The 22,101-nt window shown below is 40.7% G+C and overlaps 1 long non-coding RNA gene across 1 annotated transcript; it reads left to right on the forward strand.

Annotated features, from left to right (window-relative positions):
- The first annotated feature begins 5,060 nt into the window (after nucleotides 1-5,060).
- On the forward strand, nucleotides 5,061-16,991 carry LOC122459823. Its single transcript, XR_006280767.1, has 3 exons — nucleotides 5,061-5,203; nucleotides 8,384-8,471; nucleotides 15,149-16,991. It is a non-coding gene; the product is annotated as an uncharacterized LOC122459823 (long non-coding RNA).
- The last annotated feature ends 5,110 nt before the right edge of the window (nucleotides 16,992-22,101 follow it).

The following is a 22,101-nucleotide window of genomic DNA, read 5'->3' on the forward strand; positions in this document are numbered from 1 at the left end:
TGCTATAGAAATGCATTCTACTATGACTGTCTATTAATGGTAATGAATTGAGTAATATTTGTTGTGGTCGCACTACGTCAGAAATAAAAACTTGATGGAATGAGTCACAATTTGGATAAAACAACAACTTTTTATTAGCTTCCCACATAAATGGTACTGGGTGGGGGACAATCCTCAGCTGATGTAAACTGCCATAGCTCCACTGAAAACAACAGCCTTGTCTCCTGTTCTGTGACTGATGCATTATGTTTCTGCTATAATTGACTATTTCATGTCAGTTTGAGTTCTGAGAGTTTGATCTCAATAAAATTTAATTTTTCCACCCACTGCTCTTTCTTGCCCTTTTCCCAAGGAGAAAAAGATTTCTTGTAAATTAGTTAGGAGATCTGCTGGCTTTGCTTTCTCTCCTGAGGAATGCATTTTAGTTGTGGAAGTGCTGCTGATAATGGCTAGGAAATCACACTTCAGCTCAAAGTTTCTCTTAGCGTTACTTGGTCTGTCACTTGAGTGCTCTCTGGGGTAAAAATTGACAGGTTTCAGAGTAGCAGCCGTGTTAGTCTGTATTCGCAAAAAGAAAAGGAGTACTTGTGGCACCTTAGAGACTAACAAATTTATTTGAGCATAAGCTTTCGTGAGCTACAGCTCACTTCATCAGATGCATCCGATGAAGTGAGCTGTAGCTCACGAAAGCTTATGCTCAAATAAATTTGTTAGTCTCTAAGGTGCCACAAGTACTCCTTTTCTTTTTGGGGTAAAAATTGTTATTCTACCTGCACTGTGGAATGAGGGTTTTTTAACAGCATCGCACGGAATACCTGCTTCTGCTGAGTAAAAAGTGCTTATACAATCCCAATATGCTGATCCCCTAAATTAAGTTTTTCCAACGAATACTGTATATTCTTCCATGATTTATTAGCATTGTTCTTATTACTTGCTGTGTGGAACATTCTTGCCTTTGAATATGGAGGAATAATGGCAAATAGTCTGTTCTTGCAGCCTTTATGTGAGAGAAAGGTGGCTCAGGCCCAGAGTCAGATGGAAAAATGCATTTATTACATATGGTAGTAGCAACCGTTTTGGTAATATCTGTGAGCCATTAAGGCCATATTCAGAGATACTGTGTACAGAGGTGTCAGAGTCTCTTGCACTCAGATTCCCTCTGACTCTTACACTCATTCTACCACATGGAAAAGGGTTTAAGCTGGTGCAACTTATCAAATGAGAAGCTGGAAGAGGGTGTCAAAACATGCAGGTTAAAGTAGTCTCCGCTCTATTGTTGCACACCTTCTTATTCATCCTTCATTCTTTTTGGTGGGCAAGGTATATTAACTTGGACTTCCTTACATATTAGTAAAGTGGTGTAAATAGGTCTATGAGGTCTAACATCACTTTGCACATTATTTCTTAATTGCATCCTATGTACGTAAGTAAGTTTAAGGAAGACTAACTGGCCTGATTCTGACTTCACTTATAGCAGTGTACTCAGTAGCTGTATTGAAGTGAGTAGATTTTGTACTGGTGTGTGTGAGATCTGATGCTGCATCAGTGCAGCTGAGCTGCTGTCTATGTCTATGTTACAGCCTATGTTGGCATAATTTATGAGAAACATAAATTACACCGCCATAAGTGCTCGTGTGCACCGAAGCTCTCCCGCCGACATAGCTCCGACTGCTCACAGAGGTGTTTTTATTATGCCAACGTGAGAGCTCTCTCCCATCGGCATATAACATCTTCACCAGACGCTGCAGCTCTTTATGTATAGACATAGCTGCACTTTAATGAAGATGCTTTACACTGATGGGAGAGAGCTCTCCTGGTGACATAGTTAATCCACCTCCCCAAGAGGCAGTTGCTATGTTGGTGGGAGAAACTGACCTTCTGACATGACGCTGTCTACATGGGGGGTTAGGTTGGAATAACTACATCAGTATGGGTGTGCATTTTTCACACTCCTGAGCACGTAGTTGTACCGATATAGATCTGTTGTGTAGACCAGGCTCAGTTTCAATAAGTCTACAAGGAGTCTAAGTTTGTGTAATATACCTGCTAAGGGGGCTAAAAGAAGGTATGAGTTATATTAATTTAGACTCCCCTCTGAGTTTGGCACGTAGGGTTCATTCCTGTGAAGTGCACAGTACTCCCTGTGTGGTGCTGATCACCTAGCCCACACTGAAGTTAGTGTGAATTGCGGGTGTCAGCATCTCAAGGGACCAATAATATTTGCAAGGAAACAGTTGTGGCCTTGTTCACTGCCAGCAATCTGAAAGATACTCTCTGCATCAGCCTGGCCCACTGTTCTTACTCTGAAGTCATCCAGGCCACCAGGGAAGGCTTTTCTCATACTAAAATAATAAGCTCTTGGAAACTGGATGGTGGCGGAAGCTCTTTGGGAATGATCATTAGCTGGGTTCTTGTACATGGTAGAAAATAGACTTTTCTGCTGGGAAATACATTTGTGCTGGGAAACAGTCCTTATAATTCCTTTCCCCCCACATAGCTCCTTAGCTTTCACAATGTGCCTGCTGCTTAAGCAGATCTGAGTAATTTGCAGTGAGTAATTTATCAAATTAATGTAGTCTTTTCCTGTTTGTGAACCATCTCCACACATCATGATTTCCTCCTATGTATTCATTATCCAAAATTAATTTTTGGTGAATTTGTTGAGTAGAGTGGACTGAATATGTTGTTTGCAATGTTGTTGTAGACATGCTCATCCCAGGATATTAAAGAGACAAGCTGGGTGAAGTAATCTGTCTTATTGGACCAACTTCCGTTGGTGAAAAATACAAGCGTTCATGCTTACACAGAGCTCTTGAAGTTCTGAATGTGAACAGTTCTTTTTGAGTATTCTGTCTTAGCTATAGTGGTGACTTATAACATGTCAGACAAGTCACATGATGTCATTTCTATTTCACAACGGAGTATGCATGCAAGCAAACAGTCTTGCACATGCAAATTTATCATGTGGTTTCTGTGAATACTCATACCTGAGACTTTGATATCAGGAAAAGTTTACTATCTCAATGCTCACAGAGTGCAAACACAAAAGCGGCATAGCATGGCACGACACACAAGGCCAACATGAACTCATTTTACAAAGTCAAGTGGTGACTCACAGAAATTGTTGTATATTATTCATCCAGCTCACCGACTGTGGGATTAATTATAACCGTCGGACTGTTGGGCCAGATCCTCACTTGGCATAAATCAGTGTTTCCTCATGTATTTCAGAAAAGCTATGTTAATTGACATCAGTTGTGGATCTGATTCAAAACGCATGAACTGTCTTACCCACATTTTTTATTTGGCTTGTAAACTATTTCATCATATTCAATTAAAGCAGTGTTTAAAAATTGCATGTATTTAATTTTCTCTAGGCCTGATTCACCTCTCAGTTACAGCATTCATATCAGCAACAGTGACTAAACTGGAGATAGTCCTGATTTACAGTGGTATAAATGACAGGAGAATCAGCCCCTATAAATGTGATTAAACAATCCAGAAATAGAGTTACAGATGGTCCCAAAGCAAAGGTGTGGTGGTGGTTGAAGCTGATTTGTTGACTCAGTCCTATAAATACCTCATCCAGTTTAACCTATACTCTTCTTAAACTTAGGCTGCTTTTATGCAACACTCTCGCCCCCCCCCCCATCAACTGTTATGGAAGACTTTTTTCCATTTGTTTAGTCATCCAGAGGGTTGCAAATGCAGTAAATATCAAGGAGCAGAAATGATATATGTCTGGCTTTCTCAGGTAAAATGATAACAATAAAAAACAGATAGTAATATATGTATAATCATCATCAGCTGTCATGGTAACAAAAGCTTCAAACCTTTCCTGTTCATATCTGCATAAGTCCCACATTTCCCATTTTCTTTTATTGAGGCCCATCTTTTATCTAGGCACTTGGTATCCATTTAGTCTCTTGCAATCTTATTGTTATAGATCTCTACCAAGGGTTTAGTCTACTTCTGCTTGTGCTACCTCTTCCATCCTCAGTTCAGTCAAGTTTGACTTCCAGTCAGATTAAATTGCTGGGGTGTTTGTTAGTCTTATATGAAGTGATCTCTCCATCCTCAAGAATATCCAAAAGAAATGCTTGAGTATAGACTTTCAAGGTTGTAACTGGCCCTCTATGACTGAGAATGGTAGGCTCGGGGTCCATGCTTCCCCATTCTAGGTTTTTATCCTGCAAACACAAACTCAGGAAACAAATAGAGGAAGGAAATTGGTCCCAGAGGCGTCATTTTTGGAAAACTCAGGCAGTTACTTCTGTCCAGAGGTAAGATTGCTTACATTGTTTTTAAGCTAGTGCAACTCTGATGAGGGAATAGGGCATTGCATGAAGTGTTTGCCCCTCCTGCCAATATTTTATATTTCTTTAGTTACGCATATTCTTCTTCAAGTCAACAGTCCCTTCTTACCACATATTTTATTGGCATTCCTGTGCTCTTGGCACATGCAGCATAACTAAAAAGCAGGCCAATGTGTAAAAAGAAAAATAATCAATAATCCCAATTATCCTCCACCAAACTCTCCCAACCATTCATCCCTTCAAGAAAAGCGCAAGGAGACGAGACATGCCCTGCAACATGACACAAAGGTCAACAGATTCACACTCTGATGAACTCATCTTGGAATTAAGTTCCACAGCTGTGGGACCTCCGTGGCTGCATGCCCTTCACTTGAGGCTCTCTCAACTGCTTTAGTGTCACAGAGAGAGAGAAGGGGGTCTCAGACGTTTTCCAAGATCCAGCTCATTGAAGGCTTTGAAGGTTTAAACAAACCTCCCATTGCAAGCAGAAGTGAACTGGAAGCCAGTGTAGATCACAGGGCACTGATGTAAAGTACTTCTTCTAGCAGATACCCTTCACAAAAGGACTGTGAACTTTTTGGGTATAGTCTTAAAGTGGGTGTGACGGGGCAGAGTGGCCCCTCACTGGTACTGCAGGAGTTAACCCTTCCTTCCTAGCAGAGGAAGCCCCACCCTGGGAGCTCTGCTAGGCATGCTCCAACTGGAGAACCTGTATAAAAGCCTGCAGAGCTGCTCAGTCTGGGTTGATTGCCAGAGGGGAAGGAGGTACCCCGTCAGCTCCTGAGGAGGGATGGCCTGTGTGCCTGGATCTGGAGCCACGCCAAGCCAGGGTGCACCCTGGTGCCCAGATGGAGGACCCCACAGAAGTGGAGAACCTGGTGTTTATGGTAGGAAATGACTCATGGGAACTTTAGAGGCAAATGGTGTTAGAGCAGCACAGACACTTGGTGTGCGGGTGGATCCCTGCCCAGTGGGTGGCAAGGGAAGCTTGGGTTGGGACCCAGTGGAAAAGGTGGGCCTGGGTCCCCCCCCACTGTGGGAATCCTATGGACTCCATTAGGCTGCACTACTTCAATGTGGGGAGCGATTCATATGGATCCTGGTCATTGGGCTACACTGCCCTAACACTTGGGGTGAGTTACCTGGACTCTGGTTGCTAGGCTGCACTACCCTGACCAAGGAGTGATTGTGTGGAAGGAGGCCATTGGGCTGCAACCTGCCTCCCACAGGGAGACAGGCATGTGAACTTGGGAGTGGTGAGGTTCCAACACCCCATCCCACCCCTGCCACAAAGGGGTGGTGCAGTGCAAGGCCTGCCACAGTGGGGTTGTACTGTGCTCTGATAAGTGAAAAAGTGATATTGTGTGTAGAGCTGCTCAGAGAAATGTTGATGTAAGCATGTTCTGATGGAATATGAGGTTCCATTGAAATTGAAATACTTTGGGTTGATTTAGACTGAATTTCCTTTTTAGAAAAGGAAATAAACAAGTAACATTGTGAATATTTTGATTTTTCATTTTGAAATGACTTCTCAGTTTTATTTTTTATTTTGTGTTGTATCTTATAATGTAATACAAAATTTTAAAAATCAAAATTGAAGTGAAATGTTTTGACTTTGTCAAAACAAAACATTTGGAATGACCTGAAATGTGTTGTTTTTTTTTTTTTAAATTGTCCTTTGTGGAGAATTGAAATTTTCAGACTGATTCAGAACATAGCCAAATTTTGAAATCTCTAAATCATGAACAGAATGGAACTTCTATTCTCTGCACCACTCTGATTATGGTTCTCTGTTTGTTGTGCCTGGGTGGTTTCAGAGCAAATATATGCAGCTGACAAGCAAAGTTACTGATTTTGTTTTAGTGCCATCTTTAAAAATGCATTCTGAGAGCTTTCCTTCTCACACATCATCACCAGCTATAAAAGCTTTGTAGGACAGATTTTGTCCTCAGTTTTACCTGTTCAACTCTACAACAGATTGGTCCTGCAAATGGATCATAGTACACAGTATATCATGGATAAAAGGAGTAGGAAGAATGACTTTAATGGAGTGAGTTCTAATTTGTACTGGTGTGAAAGGAGATTTACATTGGTGGAAATGGTTTTGGTTTGCAGTCATTAAGCTGCTGCTGCATGTGAATAGCTTTATGCTGAATTCAGTGGAGCCCTACCAATGTAAAACTAGATAATGAAATCCTGTATCAGTCAGTTACCTGACTAATACAATTTATACCCAATTTACATCGGCATGAGAAGAGAATCAGACCCAGTATTTGCACAGTATGCTTAACTGTGTACTGACTACATGAAATATCTAAATATTATGCATTTGCAAGTTTTGCACACATGTACATTTTATGTATGCTACTCCTAATTGTTTAGTTAAATAAAATAATTCTATGTATAGATTCTTTTATATACTTCTAGTGAATTAGATATAAAAGTAGATACACTGCAAAACATATCTTGTTTATCTGCATAACTTAGATCCAGCATCTTGGTATGGCTGTGGTGGGTATGCTAGAAAGCTTAAGTTTTTAGTGTGCTTTACAGATTGAGATCAGTAAACTCAGACTCGGACTGCAGGACCTTTCTGGCTCCTCAGTTTTCGCCGAGACCATTACAGTACACTGGGACCTAAACTTTACAGATCTATTTTTAAAAGTATATTTATTGCTGTCACTTGTACATAGCAGCCATCCTACATGTGTGACAGCCAGCCTGAACTAGGCTGCTGTTGGGTTCTAAATATATCAGTGTGTGAACTTTCAAATGAGTAGTGATCCTTAAGAAATTGGGAAGTTAAGTAGTTAACTCTCCTACTAACATTTTGCAGGAGCCACTTTTGTGGCTTCTGTTATCCCTATTAGAAGTAGGGCCCTACCAAATTCATAGCCATGAAAAACATCATGGACTGTGAAATCTGGTTTTTTGTGTGCTTTTACCCTATATTATGCAGATTTCATGGGGGCGAGACCAGCATTTCTCAGATTGGGGGTCCTGACCCAAAAGGGAGTAGCAGGTTATTTTAGGGGGGTTGCAGTATTGCCACCGTTACTTCTGCGTTGCCTTCAGAGCTGGGTGGCTGGAGAGTGGTGGCTGCTGACTGAGGGCCCAGCTCTGCAGGCAGCAGCACAGAAGTAAGGGTGGCAATACCATGCCATCCTTACTTCTGCCCTGCTGCTGGCGGCGGCTCTGCCTTTAGAGCTGGGCTCCTGGCGAGCAGCCACCACTCTCCAGCTGCCCAGCTCTGAAGGCATCTCTGCCACAAGCAGCAGCACAGAAGTAAGGGTAGCAGTACCACAACCACGCCTACAATCTTGTGACCCCACCCACCAACTCCTTTTTGAGTCAAGACCCCTTCAGTTACAATACTGTAAATTTCATGATTTCAGCTACTTAAATCAAAAATTTCACAATTTTTAAAATCCTATGACTGTGAAATTGACCAAAATGGATGATGAATTTGGCAGGACTCTATTTATAAGGTAGTTCATTAAAATCATAGCAGGATCCACTGTAGATATATATAACCTTATGATTATCTAATTCTCTCTCTGCCAATTGCTTCCTAGAATGTATGTATTCTCCAGTGCTTCTGTCCAGTTTAGTTTCACATATCCAAGAAATGGGACTTTTATCAAGACTATTCCCTTCCAATAAAACTTGCTGTGAGGAACTGTTTCCTGATGTTATATTGAAACTCTTTTCTACCCAGTTCCATAACACGATTCCTAATTGCTCACTCTCCTTAGTGTTTGAGATCTTAACTTGCAGTTTTTCTAGAGGTTTATAATAATTACATTGACCATTTATTCATAATTAGCTATTGCATAAAAAGGTACAAGAAAACTGTTCTAGATTGCAAAATCAAGCAATCCAAAGTTAGGAAATGCCAGATTTAAGGTCCATCCTGTGCACTGAATGATCCTATAGATGGATCAAGTATCTTCTTGTTGAGTTAGTGGATTTTGGTTTGTTTTTCCTCTGCTGCTGACTTGTATCCCATGTAATCTGACTGAAGTCTAATGGTCTGATTTTTCTCTCGTATACATGGGTCAAGTCAGGAGTAACTTCACTGCAGGCAATGGAATTTTTATACCAATTTAAAACCCATGTGAGAGGAAGATCAAGCACAAAGGGACTACATACAATGTAAGTGAATGTAGAATTTGGCCCAGATCTATTAACTTGCCTTTTCCAATTTGAATTTCACTCTGTAATTTCCTGCTCATACTTCTAGTCTCTTTTCTTATTATTTCTCTGTCCTCACTGGTTGAAAATACCTCCCAAGTTAGTGTCTCCTCAGCCAGCTTTCAATCCTTTTGGCTGTACTCGCATCCAAATCAATTTGATTTTTTTTCTACCTCAAGAAAGGTTATGCATGGGCAGTCTGGAGTTTCTAGGACAGAAGTCAAGCCAGCCACCCACAAATGTCTCATATGACTTGCTGTTCAAGTTAACAGTCACATGGAAAATGAAAATAATAATTTTCTGAAAAGTGCATCTGGGAATAATTGATCTAGGTTGAGGCGAGCCAAAACTCAAGGTGTATTTAAATATGGTCTGAAACAATACAATAAAGGCCCGAACCAAAGCCCACTGAAGTAAATGAAAAGACTTGCACTGATTTTAATGGGCTTTTTGGATCAGTTTTTTAGTCAGCTAAGCCAAGGTAAACAGTAAGCCATTTTAATAATCAGCAATGCCTGACTTCTTTGCCAGTGGTGGAACCTCCAAATGTAGCATGTACCATGTCTCATTGATGCCTGATTCATCCTAGCTCTAGATCCAGTGTGTAAGACTCCTAATTTGAAATAAAGCAACTTCTAGCAATTTAAAAACCTTAGTGTAGCCAAATCTCAGTGTGCGTGTATGACAAAGATGGATGAGTGGATTTAGAGTGATCAGTCACTCCAAATGCGCGCACATTGATCACTCTGAATATCAGACTCACTCAGACTTTTAGTATAATGTATTGTAAAGATTTTTAAAAAGTTAAAAAAAAAAGTAGTGAGAATTAAAAAGACTCTTTAAGTATAATCTATTTACTTGCCAGCACTGTTGTACTTAAGAAGATACGATTTATTTGTAGCAACCCCTTTGTTTACTATACTAAAGGTGGCTTTGCCATCTGTACATTTCCCTGATCTTGAGGCCAGGTCCCACTATAGGGCAAGTGAGAGCAGTATTTGGCCATTATATACTGGACAGGACAGCAGGCAAGTCATCTTATAACACAAATGGTGTCCCATTCTCCTCACTGACATAAATCAGTGATGATGTTGTTAAAGCTAAGGGAGTTACACTGGGGAAAAACCAGGGTAAGTGAGAAGGACCAGGACAATACTACTTGTGAGAAGTTTCAAAATTCCTATAACACAACCTACGCTTATTTTGTATAGCATCTTTCATACATATCTCATCTCTAAATGCTTTCCGGAGTTAAATAATAGAGTTGACATGTTAAATAATAAATAGTTGCAGAGAGAGAAAGTAAGAGGTACAGGTGGGAGAGAAAAGATGTCTTCAGCTGGGACCTGAAACTAGAGGGACAGTTGATGAGGCAGAGAGGTACAGGAAAGCTGTTCCAGATGGCAGGAACTGCATCAAAAAATTTTCTTGAACCATAGGGTCAAGCTGTGTGGAGGGACAGCGTGGAGGTCAGCTGTAGACTAGCAGAGAATACAAGGGAGGGGAATGGAGAAAGAGAATGCCAATAAAATAGGCTGAAGTGAGTTCATGGGGAGCTTTAAAATAAGGTCAGTTTGGAACTGGCCTCTGAAATTAATGGAAAGCTACCAAAGTTACTTGTTCATGGGGTGGTGTTTCTGACCTTTTTTTGACAAGGTGGGTAGTGGGGGAAGGAAGCCAGAAAGCTGGAGCCTGGGGAAGCCATAGAGAAGGGAGCTGACACACACAAGGTGAGATGATAGCATGGAAGAGGGTTTCAGCAGGGGTAAAATCAAGCAAGCGCAAATCTGGGCAAAATTACTGAGGTAACAATGTTATGACCTCTGCAATACATATAGTATTTCCCCTGATAAAAGACCCCTTTTGAGTCTATGTATAGGCTTTTATATAGTACTATCGCTTTATTATCCTAACATCCTACAAGATTAAAGACCATCATTTATCCCCAGAGGTTACAGTTCTCCTCCCTGTTCTTTAATAAGAGTGTGAGGCAATGGGTGGATCACTGTCACGAAGGGCATGCTGAAGAGGAATAAGCATAGCATTTTGGTCAGGTGAAGGAAGCCGAATTCCTGGGCACTACTGCTCTACCTGGGCATCTAAAAGGAGCAATGAATCAAGGAGGATCCAAGACCATATACTATTCCTGACACACTACAGGATGGACATGCCTCCAGGGGAGGTAGTCTCTTTTATATCTGTTTCTTCAAAACATTTTTCCTTCTCCCCAACTTCCTCCTGGTAGGACTGAATGCTAGCCAGTTGCTCTGTATCCACATTCCTACTATATTCAGGCACTGTGGGAATTGCAGGGCCTGATTCTCAGTTACACTGAGGCCATTTTACATTGCTCTGGCCGTGTAAAGAGGCTTAAAGTGGTTGTAAACATCCCCCTTGTGCTGGGGACCTCCCTGGCTAGTGAGGAAGTGGCTTTACACCAGCCCATTTCCCAGGCCGCCTCATAAGGGGTGTTACAGGCATGACTAGGTCCCAATCCCTGTTCCCTCTAAGCTGTGCAAGTGTGCACAGATCCTAAACCCCATGCACATGGCAAAACATTGCATGCACAAAAATTTGCACAGAAGCACAACAATTTGTACAGAAGATTTTTTTTGCACACATGGCCTGTCAAAAATTTGAGGGATCATTGGTCCCATTGCATTACAGCTATTCTCTGCTTTCTAAAGTCCACTGCAAGTTGGGGAGGGCACTGAAAGCAAAGCAGAAACTGAAGTAGCCCTGAGTCTGCTCAACTTACACCAGGGGATGAGCAGACCCCTGAAAGCCCCCAGAATACGCGATGCACAAAAGTAGCTTAAAAGCCATCGTTTCCTTTCTCCATCCCTGTCCCACAGGCAAGTATGGTGCACCTGAGAATCAGACCCACAGCATGGTGTAATCATTTACTGGGAAGATGTCAACCTTACCAATGCACACACTAAGCTAATTTGACATAGCTCCTTCTACCCACATCAGTCACGTTCCACAGATGGCTGAGTTGTAATTTATGATCCAGTGTCAAAAGATTTCAGAGTAGCAGCCGTGTTAGTCTGTATTCGCAAAAAGAAAAGGAGTACCGGTGGCACCTTAGAGACTAACAAATTTATTAGAGCATAAGCTTTCGTGAGCTACAGCTCACTTCATCGGATGCAAAAGAGTCAACACAACTAGCATGAACATTTGACCTTGGTATCATGTTGCCTCCTTGTCTGGGTCAGACACCTGATTGCAATGGATCCAAAATACTGGATGGACAATTCTAGATGTCATGGGAGTTTTCCCACCACCAATAATAAGCATGTTCAGAGAAGTGACATTTCTTCCTTTCCAAAGCTGGCAGAAAATCCCTTTCACTCTAAATTATCTCAAGCCACCCGTCTGTAATTAAAACTGAGGTCATAGTTGACCTCCTTTTTAATAAACACTAATCCTCGTCTACTTGTGAGCACATCAGCGAACTTGGGGTTTGGATCTGCTTCACAACCAGCACTGTGCTACTAAGTAACGATGCAGGAGAAATGCAGTTTGTACCGTACTGAGTTTGGCACTTGTAATTATCGCTGTGGAATGGGAAAATGGCCATTCATTGAGCATTAAATAAAAAGTGGCTAGTTATTCTTTTCAGCACTTGTCTGCACCAATAATATTAACTCTTCTTTGCAGCCAGCACCTTTGCTGTCAAAATATCATTTCAGAAAGCAAGTAGGGAAGAATTAGCATTGAAATATATTAATATTTAAGGTATGGTAGGCACATTTATTTACTCAGTTTCTCAAAGCTCAGCATTTATAGTTTGCTCTGCGTTTGACATCAACCTGAATAATATGAAACCGCACAAGATGCTATACTTGACACAACTGTCACCAATGCTTTTCTATTTGATTTTGCCCACTGCATCATCAGATGGGGAGGAAATGCTTCTGTAATTTAGCACTAACCAGGACACTTTTTAAAAAATTAAATATCAAGTCGATCTTCACATTTCTGTAATGTTTCCAGAGTGCCTTTTGTATCTTTGTCTTCATTTATATTTGAGGATTTCTGATCCAGATCCTGCAAGGTGCTGAGCTGTTGAAATATGCCCCAATGCACAGGGCCAGCACAATATCTCTGCAATCTATGCACCACTTAGGTCCTACTAAAGTTCTCAAAACATAGATTATTTAAGTGGTGCATAGTCCTTTGCTGACTCTCTGCACAGGGTTGTATGTGACCCAATGCTTCTAACTCCAGCTAGGAGGGAGCACATGTAGTTAGAGCTGGTTGGGAATTTTTCAGCAAAAAATGTTTTGTCAGGAAGGTTTCTCAGGTCTAGAATGGATTTCTCTCTTCTTTTCTCTTCCCCCTGCCCCAACCAAAAAAATTTCTTGAAATGAAACCTATTTTTAAAATTGCTAAATTTTTCACAGATCAGAATTTTAAATTTGCCATCCAGCCCTTCATGCAGTGAGGCGACAGGAACACTTTTTTTGCTCTCTGGTGACCCCTTCTGCCCAGCTGAAGAAGCATCACTGAAGGACTCCTTGGGGAGAATCACTTTAACAGAATACATTAGGAATAGGTCTCATTCAGAGCTGTGGGCACTCTGCATTTCTCAGCACCAGTCACTCAACACCTTGCAGACCCATAATTTGTAGGTAAATTTAGTATTCAGGAATACGAGGGTGTAGTGCGACAGCTTCCATACTCCAGGAGAAAATGGGTTAGTCAGCCAGAGAGGCTGCACAGCTGGGCAGCCAATCAGAAAGGGCCTCTGGGCAGCCAATCAAGGGCAGGCCGAGCCCTATATAAAAGTGGACTGGCTCCTGGTAGAAAGAGCATCACCCTGGATAAAGCAGTGCTGGGCAGGGTGGCAGGCCAGTAGGAGCTATGGCTGAAACAAGGGCTGAGTGGGTGCTAGGGCTACAGGGAAGTGGCCCAGGGAAGGCAGGCAGTGATAGGAAGGCAGCAAGTGGCTGCCACTCAATGGTCCCTGGGCTTGGGTCCAGAATAGTGGGCAGGCTTGGGTCCCCCCCGGCTTGCATCACACTTTGCCATGAGGGAGCATGGCCCATAGACTGCACCTTGTCCCTGAGGAAAGGGACTAGACTTTGGGGTGCCAGGTAGCTGTGAAGGCAGGTGTGGACTAGGACTGCTGATCTACCCCTGGAAGGGGGGGAGAATGGAGTAGTGAGCACTGCCAGAGGCTGGTGTCCTGAAGAAGAAACCACGGTCCAGAGAGCAACACATCTCCTGATGATGGAGACGATGGGCAAGACGCCAACCACCTGCAGAGGGCACTCCACAGCTGAATGAGCTAATTCCCAAAGCAAACCAGCAGGAGGCTCAGCAGTGGTGAGTCTGCCGTGTTACAGAAACTAACAGCACGTTTCTGAGCCTAGTAAAGTTTTGAGTAATTAGGCTTTTACCAAATTGCAGCCAGTGGTGTTGCAAGTGACTTTGGGCTTGATCTAATTTCCACCAAAGTGAACGAGAACCTTTCATTTTACTGAATTAGGAGATTGATCAGGAGCTAATAGCAGAGTTTTATGCCTCTCATTCTATTTAAACAACTATAGTTCTGTTACTTTTTACCTCCAAGGATTTTGCTGGACCTGTCTCAGATATTTCCAGTTTATCCTCCTCTAGTTCTCTCTGCCCTGTTCCTTCCCCAAAGGCAACCCTAAAGTCAACTGCTGAGAAGGACTCCCCAGAAACCCTTCAGCGTTTTCTCTCCAGCTGGTTGAGGGTGGGGGGGCATCGCCAAAGAAAAACAAAAGGTTCTCTCTCCCCTTGCATCACCAGGACTGAAAGTGCTCTCATTCCTGGATCAACAGGGGCTTGGACTAGATGAAGGTCCCATGTGGCAATCACTCGTTTTAACCAGTTGGGATTCATTTTAGGAACATTTCTAGAAGTCTGATTTCTGGCACTTGCCAGAGGGTGCCCATCATTGCAGTGTGAGTAAAGGAGAGTGGACTCCACCACCAAAGGACGGACCATAAGGCCTTCATAACAGCAATATTCCACATAAATAGCAGGATAATGCATGCCATGCGTTGTTGCTGGGGGACATCACTGTACTTAGGTGAATTGAGAGCACTGGCTAGAGAGTAACAAGGTTTGACTGCTGTGCCCTTTTCCAGTAAATATATTTATCAAGCAAGTTTACAGTGTGTCTTTGAACAATCATCACATGCTCCCTCAGCCTTGCATGTTAACATGAAGTGATGGGCCTGTGGGGCTAGACTTGATTTCATGTGCATTCACCTTAACTGGTAGCTTGATTAGGGCAGTCAGAAGGTATCAGGTTCCAATCAATGCAGTGAGTCAGTTTAACATTTGCTTTGCCTATATATGTTGTTGTCTCTAGTACTTAGTCCTTCCAGAATCAGATCAACCTTTGAAAGTCCATGAAATATGAAACTTTATTCTTTGTTAGTGTTGCCAGAAGTTACTTCTCCCATTATAACAGAGTTAAGAGTTTGAGAGCTTTGATAGATTGGTCAGGAAGGCCACAAGATTTCTTATAGCATTGCTGGCATGTTCTTTCTTTTGTGGTTGTCAGCCAAGATATGACTAACTCTGAAACCCAAATAATGCATCCCTTTCTCTCTCTTCCTCATACTCCCTGTCTTTTGTAGTTTAGCATTTATTAGATATGGAGCATTATTGGATGCAAGGAAACCTGAACTAAGGAAATGAAGGCTCACACATTCCAGGCTCTTGCTGCTATTCTTGACGTATCTGTATCGCATGCAGTGAGACTTAAGACACTATATATATTACATAATAAAAGCACAGAGTGCTAGTCTGGTTTCCTCAGCACCATCTTGTAGGTTGATATTACCATTTCAGGAGGGGTTAATGTTTTGGAAAATTTAAAAATATATAAATGATACTAAAACAAAATATTTACACAACAAATTAACAGTCAAAATATATACTTGGTAGACAATACTTTTCAGGCCTAAGCATAAATAAGAACAGTCACCTAAGAATCATCTACAAAATATTCATATGAATATGCAAATAGAGTAATTAAAGATACAATTGTGCACATAATTGGTAATTGTGAGAATATAATCAAGCATTTGTTTGAATGTGCATTCATATATTTTGTGGGTGCAATTTAGGTGCCCATTTCTTTCAAATTTGATCCTTAGGATATTAAAATATGCCTGGAAAAAATCTGATTACAAATTTTCTAAAAGTCTGGAAATGCTGTAGTTTGTCTTGTAAATATTATATAAAAGAAATCTAAGCATATGGCACCTTTTTATATACAACAGACTATACTAATGTTAAATATTCTATTTGGATTAGAACTATTGTAGACCTATCAGTTTGGCTTATTTGGCCTCAATCCCAGAAGGATTTACATACATCCTTAACTTTAAGGAGGCAAATAGTCCCATTGACTTCATGGGACAATTATCTAATATATTGTGCTATTAGAATTGCGCTGACTTTTCAACAACTTACAGATACTTACATGTGTAAATCTTGGGCCCTAATATAGTACTTCAATATGTGGAGATGGAGCATCTCCCTACCCATATGGGACTGATTATTTGATTACCTGACCTACATTCTGAACAGCTGCTTCTTCCTCCTTCTGCTCAGAAGAAGCAGATTGAAATAGAGGCTACAAATGGTTGGGGTTGATGTCATGCCATTTGCATTGTGAGGTCACTATGTCCAATATACATACCATGCACATTCCTTCAGAGTGCAGTGTCTGGATTAATTTTTAACTAATGTCCTGGACGTACCACCTTATAGCCAATTAGTTCAGTTTATCATCCATTTATCATTCTATTATGTGATGTTGTAGTCAATTCATATGCTATTCCATATATAATTGACATATGCTAAATAAATTTAACTTACTAGGTCATAGGCTTAGGAATGCTCAACATGAGTGGGTGACCTAGGAATAACCCTGACAGCAATGTCACAAGACTACTGCATAACATGTGCCAATAGGTAGTGTTACCAAAAACTAGCTTGCAATAAACTGCAAGGTATTGTCCAAGATCATGAGACACCTGATTGTAACATCATGGAAAGTTCTGTCCTGACTGCGGGATATATGTTGTGTGTAGATGCTAATGAGAATAAGGGGAACTAAAACAACCTATGAAAAATGGGACACCCCAAATTTGTGGGGTGTGGAAGTACAGAAAAGCAAAAGAGGTTTGAAACCTCTATGCATATGAATAGGTGTTAGATGTAGTCAGAACAACAATATAAAAGAGTTGCCCTAGTTGGGTAAAAGTGGGAAGACTCAAGAAAAAACCCCAGTGGAAGACCCCAGGGGAAACCACAGCAGGAACCCTCCCTCTATTGGTGATAGTCTATTGAGAGGTCCATCGGACCCTACAGTATCTTTGAGGATGTGAATATGACTATAGTCTTAGTCATTGCATGTGTTTTTGTAGGATTTATATACACGTTTTGCTTAATAAAACTTCTAGTTAAGATAAGACTTTGTACAGTACTTGTGACTGTGTGTGGTCATTATCCTAGGATTTCATGTTCCTAGAGTCTTCAAATTTGAGAAACACCAGAAGTAATTTTCACTGTGAACTTAAAACTGTAGCCCCAGGAGCTGAACCCATGGTGGTTTAATACAAAATGACTAAGTTCAATTGAAATAAATAAAAAGGCTATAAACTTGAAAGTAGTGGAGTAGCGCTTTTAAATAAGTCATTACTACTGGGCACTTGGCTATTTGTGGGCAAGTCAGGTGGCTGTCACAATTGACTATTTCAAATTGTTTAAAATATTTCAATTCGCTGCCCCCCCCCCTTTTGGCTTTAAAAATATCCAAAAATTAAAACAAAACACTAAGTTTTTGTTTAAAAAAAGTTAAATTATTTTCAGCAGAATCTTCAGAAAAATCTCTGCCTATTTTCTGGTTCAGTCGGCACAAAGTGTTTAGCTTTATAAATTTTAACACTTTTCAGAAGAACAGACTAATCCTATTCTCAGTCTCTATCAAGACACATCTTTTTTTCATTTTCACAAATAAGCACGTTTGTTTAAGCTTTTTGTAAAGAACTGGATAACAAAATTATCACTGAAATTTAAGATATAAAATAACAGGAGCAGCAGCACATATAATAGAAGATGGAAGATTTGAATCAGACTGGTTTATATGAACAAGAGAATTTAGATTTTCTGTACTGTCGTAACAGCCATCTGGATTATAAAAAAAATAACTGCCTGGTTTGATTCTTATCAGAAATAATTTTTTTCATATAAATTACTATATTTTACATCCTGCTACATAAATATATTATACAGTTCTTCCTTTTTTCTGAGAGGGACCTACTCAACACTTAATAGCTACTGTACGAGGAAATGGTTCTTAAATATATTTTCAGAATTTTTTCCTTGGGCTGGATAGCCCAGGAGACTCAGGAAGCTCTTGTTCAGAGAATGAGACAGAAGGAGGTTTAGGGATAATACTTTTTCCTGCCTTAACCAAGAACATAATAAGGAAAACAGTAACTCTTTTTTGTGATTCTTTACCATCATCACATGAGATTATCCTGCTTTTATTTACCACTGGTGTCTTGTTCTCAGGTCAGTCATGGCAATATTACCCAGCTTCACTTTGTAGTCCTTACAGCTTAACCAGGACTGCTCTTGATACAAATAGAAGTACCCCCGGGGACACTACTGTATCCATTTATAGTATAGCCTGTGAGTTAATTTAATGTGTTTCCAGGGAATATGTATGCATTTCCCTTACAGTCTCTAGTGTTTTGTTGTTTCATACAGACCCTTTGCTAACAAAAGCACTCTTCAATGATAACGATCCTCCACTTCTAACACCTTGCATCCAAATGACTCCAAAAGCACGATCCTGATGGCTGTACAAACTACATACACAGGCATCAGTGTCCATCTTTGCAGTATAGCCATATTTGGGGCAAAATACTGCAGATATTCAATAATGCACAACTATCTTATACAAATGTTAGATTGTGACTGTAGGGACAGCCTTGAGCAAGAGGTGATGTGTAAACTGCAACATCCCATGAGCAGTGCAAGGATGCTTTGACTCCAAGGTGGGTCTCTGAGTCACAGTTCCTTTACCGGCTTGTTCCAGAGGGGGGTAATTTATTGCTGGCCTACAAGTGGTAAATTAACCCCCCCTCCAAAGCCCTTCTTCTGTGGCCATGGAAGCTCCCAAGACAGCAGAACCTGTATAAAGTGCGGGAGGAGGAAGGGCTGGTTGTGAAGAGTGGCATATTGGGGCTGCATATCTCCTGTGCAATGCAGAGCTCTGCTCCATGTGAACTTCCCATGTAAATGTGCACAGGGGCCAAGGTGGTTCAAGGGCAAGGAGGATCTCCAGGAGGATCTACTCCCATGCAAATCCTTACAACTTTCCCTTCAAGTTTAGGGCTACAGAAGAGCCTGCAGAAGCTATTTCAGCCATTGGGCTGAACTATCCTCTATGGAGCAGTTCCATGACCAGAGGAGGGAGGGAGAAAGTCTTCCCATCTCCAGGAAATCCACCCAGCACCCAATCAGACTGCTCTGGCCTCCACTGGGCTATATGAAATTCTTTAGAGAGAACTAGAACATGTTTTTATCATCAACAGATTGTCCAAGGAGACAGCGTTTGGATCTGGATTCAGTTTAGGCTAGGATTCAGAGACTGAGATAGAATCAGGGTCAAAGTTTGCATTCAATGGTGCTGACATTTTGTGAGCTATTCTCATGAAATTTCTGCCACTCAGCCTACATCTGAACCAGACCAAGAGAGTTCCTTCTGGCTTTGAATCTGACCTTGAACAAAAATCCATGGGATGGTTTCAGATGCAAAGATTTTAGTCTGAATTCTTTGAGATTTCGGGGGTGGGGTGGGTAAGGCTAGATTTGGGTTCCTGCTTGGGACCATCTTGACTTGTACCTATAATCACAATACTCTAAAAGAATAACTTGATGCATTATTTTAAACAACTTTGACTATTAAATGAAGATAAATTACCACAAATGGCTTCTAAAGAGGGTGTTTATGTATGCAAGTACTGGAGCTGAAGAACTTTTAATTAATGTCCTTTTTGTGCTGGCAAAGTTTGTTGCAGCAAATCTAGGAGTCGGGAAAAGTTCTGTACAAGTGTGATCTAACTGTCTCTGTGACCTGAAAAAAGAACCTCTCAGAGTGTAGTGTTTGAACTTTCTTCACATGCTCACCACAGATACTGCACATACATCCTACAGCTCTGCTCCAACCATGTTAGCATATAAAAAGATCCTCTTTGGTAAATAAATAGGTAAAAGCCCAATGAGGAATGACTGGTAAGATGTGTACCAAAAGATTGGTCCACTAACTTCTTGAACACAGGAAATAACCCTCTTCCTTGTGCAACCTAAGGAAGAGGAAATTCACTATAGTGTGAAGATCACTACTGCATGGCTAAAAACACATAGCAATCTGACCTGACATGCATCAATGAACAAAGAACTACAACTCCGAGTGGAACATGTTACACATAATTAAATATGGGTCCTCACTCATCAATAGTGAGTGCATAATTACTTTTCTCAAGGTTAGTTAAGCAGGGTGGTGTGAGGGGGACAAACCACAAAGAATAGCATCCAGAAGACAAACCAGAGAATCAGAGATCAGCTTTACAGAGCTGAAGAGGCTGTTAGGAGCCACCCTTGTCATAGCTGAAAGGCTCATGCTGAAATTTTTATCAGTAGCCTCATTAAGGAGCCACTAAACAAGGTCAAGCAGGCCTCTGAGACGTGGCAAATCCACTTAAGTAATCCTGCCTGTTCTTTATTTTGTTTAGGGAGAACTGGCAGGGTATGTTTGCGCCTCTCAGCTTTACACAATAGCAGCTAAAACCAGATCAGTATCCTTAAGATATTGACCATTTCTCTCCATAAAGGGGTGAAATAAACTTCACCCTCCTTCCAAAATGGTAACATCTAAGGAATTTAACATTTAGGCCTTGTCTGTGTGTTTCCTTAATGGATAGCTCCATTGTAACACAATCCACATTCTAACCACTACATCCAATTACAAAGAACACCACAACGCATACATAGATACAATCCAAAATATATTTTAAAAATGAACAAGCAATCCAATAGCTTGATTCCAGGTAGGATGGTGAGATTCAGCTTTCCCATTAAACAGCAGTGGAAATCAATGTTTCAACTTTTTAAGTTTGTTAACATTAGAGTTGTGAAATTAATATCAGTGTCCAAATATATATTGTATAAAAATTAGAGAATTTACATTGACATCTCCTTGTCCTAGCTTGCAGTTCCACAAGTGGTTCCATTCACACAGACCCTTGTACCCACATGAAGCTCCACTGAAGTCAATGGGACTTCATGCAGACATGGGGGTCCTTTCACATCATCAAATTAAGTACCTGCAGACAAATATCTTTGTAATGAGACCCCCCCAGCAGACAGTAGCCCCATTTACTAATGTAGAGGTATTGATGTTTTTTAAATCTGTTTTATACATATAAACAACTTCTCTTTTAAACCACTATAACTAAAAGGCAGGTGTTAACTTCATCTTTGAAATAAAAAGACACTTAGAATGATATCAATGGAAGTACTAGTTTTCCAAAAGGGCCAGGTGTTTTTCATCAGAAAGCTAACCTCTAAAGCAACAATTCTGTAATCCTCACACACAAAGGCAAATCTTCCAGAATGGTGTAGGGTCATTTTTGGATTTATACTTGGAGCTACTGAGAGGAACTGCATCTGAGTGGATAGGGCACTTGACTGGAACTCGGGAGACCTGAATTCCATTACCAGCTCTGCCACTAGCTGTTTGACTTTGGGTAAGTCACATTGCTGCTCTGTGCCTCAGTTTCCCCATGTCTTAAAAACCAGGGCTAAGATACCTCCTCTGTAAAGCTCTTTGACAGCTAATAAGTGCTATATAAAAGAGCCAGGTACTATTAGTACTAATAAGAAAAACTATATGTACAGATTAGCATTCAACTATATTTTAATGTTGTAGAACCTGTTTAAGAGCTCAGTTATGAGATCTGAAGAACACATTAGAAGACAATAACTGCACAAGAATGTGGTGTAAGCTTTTGTCTCCCCTCTTTGCTTATTTTAAGCATATTTGGTATGTATTTAGTCTCTCTGCCTGTTTGCATGTCTATATATTTTTCTAAAATGTAATATAATTCCTGATCTCTAGAAGCTTTTCCCAAAGAAGGATGATAGAACTAGGTGTTTAGGTCCCAGTCCTGGAAACCCTTACACTCTGAAGTCAATCCTCCAGATTTTCACCAGAGGAGAATCAAGCCAATGTAGTTATTACTCAACTATTTGCATGACTAAAAGCTTACACTATTGGGATACTGTAGCTTGATTCTCCTCTGGTGCAAATCTGGTATAAATCTAGAGTAACTCCACTGACTCCAATGTAGTTATTTCATATCATCAATGACATTTTTTATTTATTTTGGAAGGATGTGAAAGGTGACTGGCTGGACTATAAGCAACAAAATAATTGAATTACTGTATTAAATAAATCATATTTAACATACAGAGTTTGTAACTGAATAATTTTTTGTTTATATACACACACACTTTTTCCAGG

Source organism: Dermochelys coriacea, chromosome 4, assembly GCF_009764565.3.
Source record: "Dermochelys coriacea isolate rDerCor1 chromosome 4, rDerCor1.pri.v4, whole genome shotgun sequence".
In the NCBI taxonomy this organism is placed as follows: Eukaryota; Metazoa; Chordata; order Testudines; family Dermochelyidae; genus Dermochelys; species Dermochelys coriacea.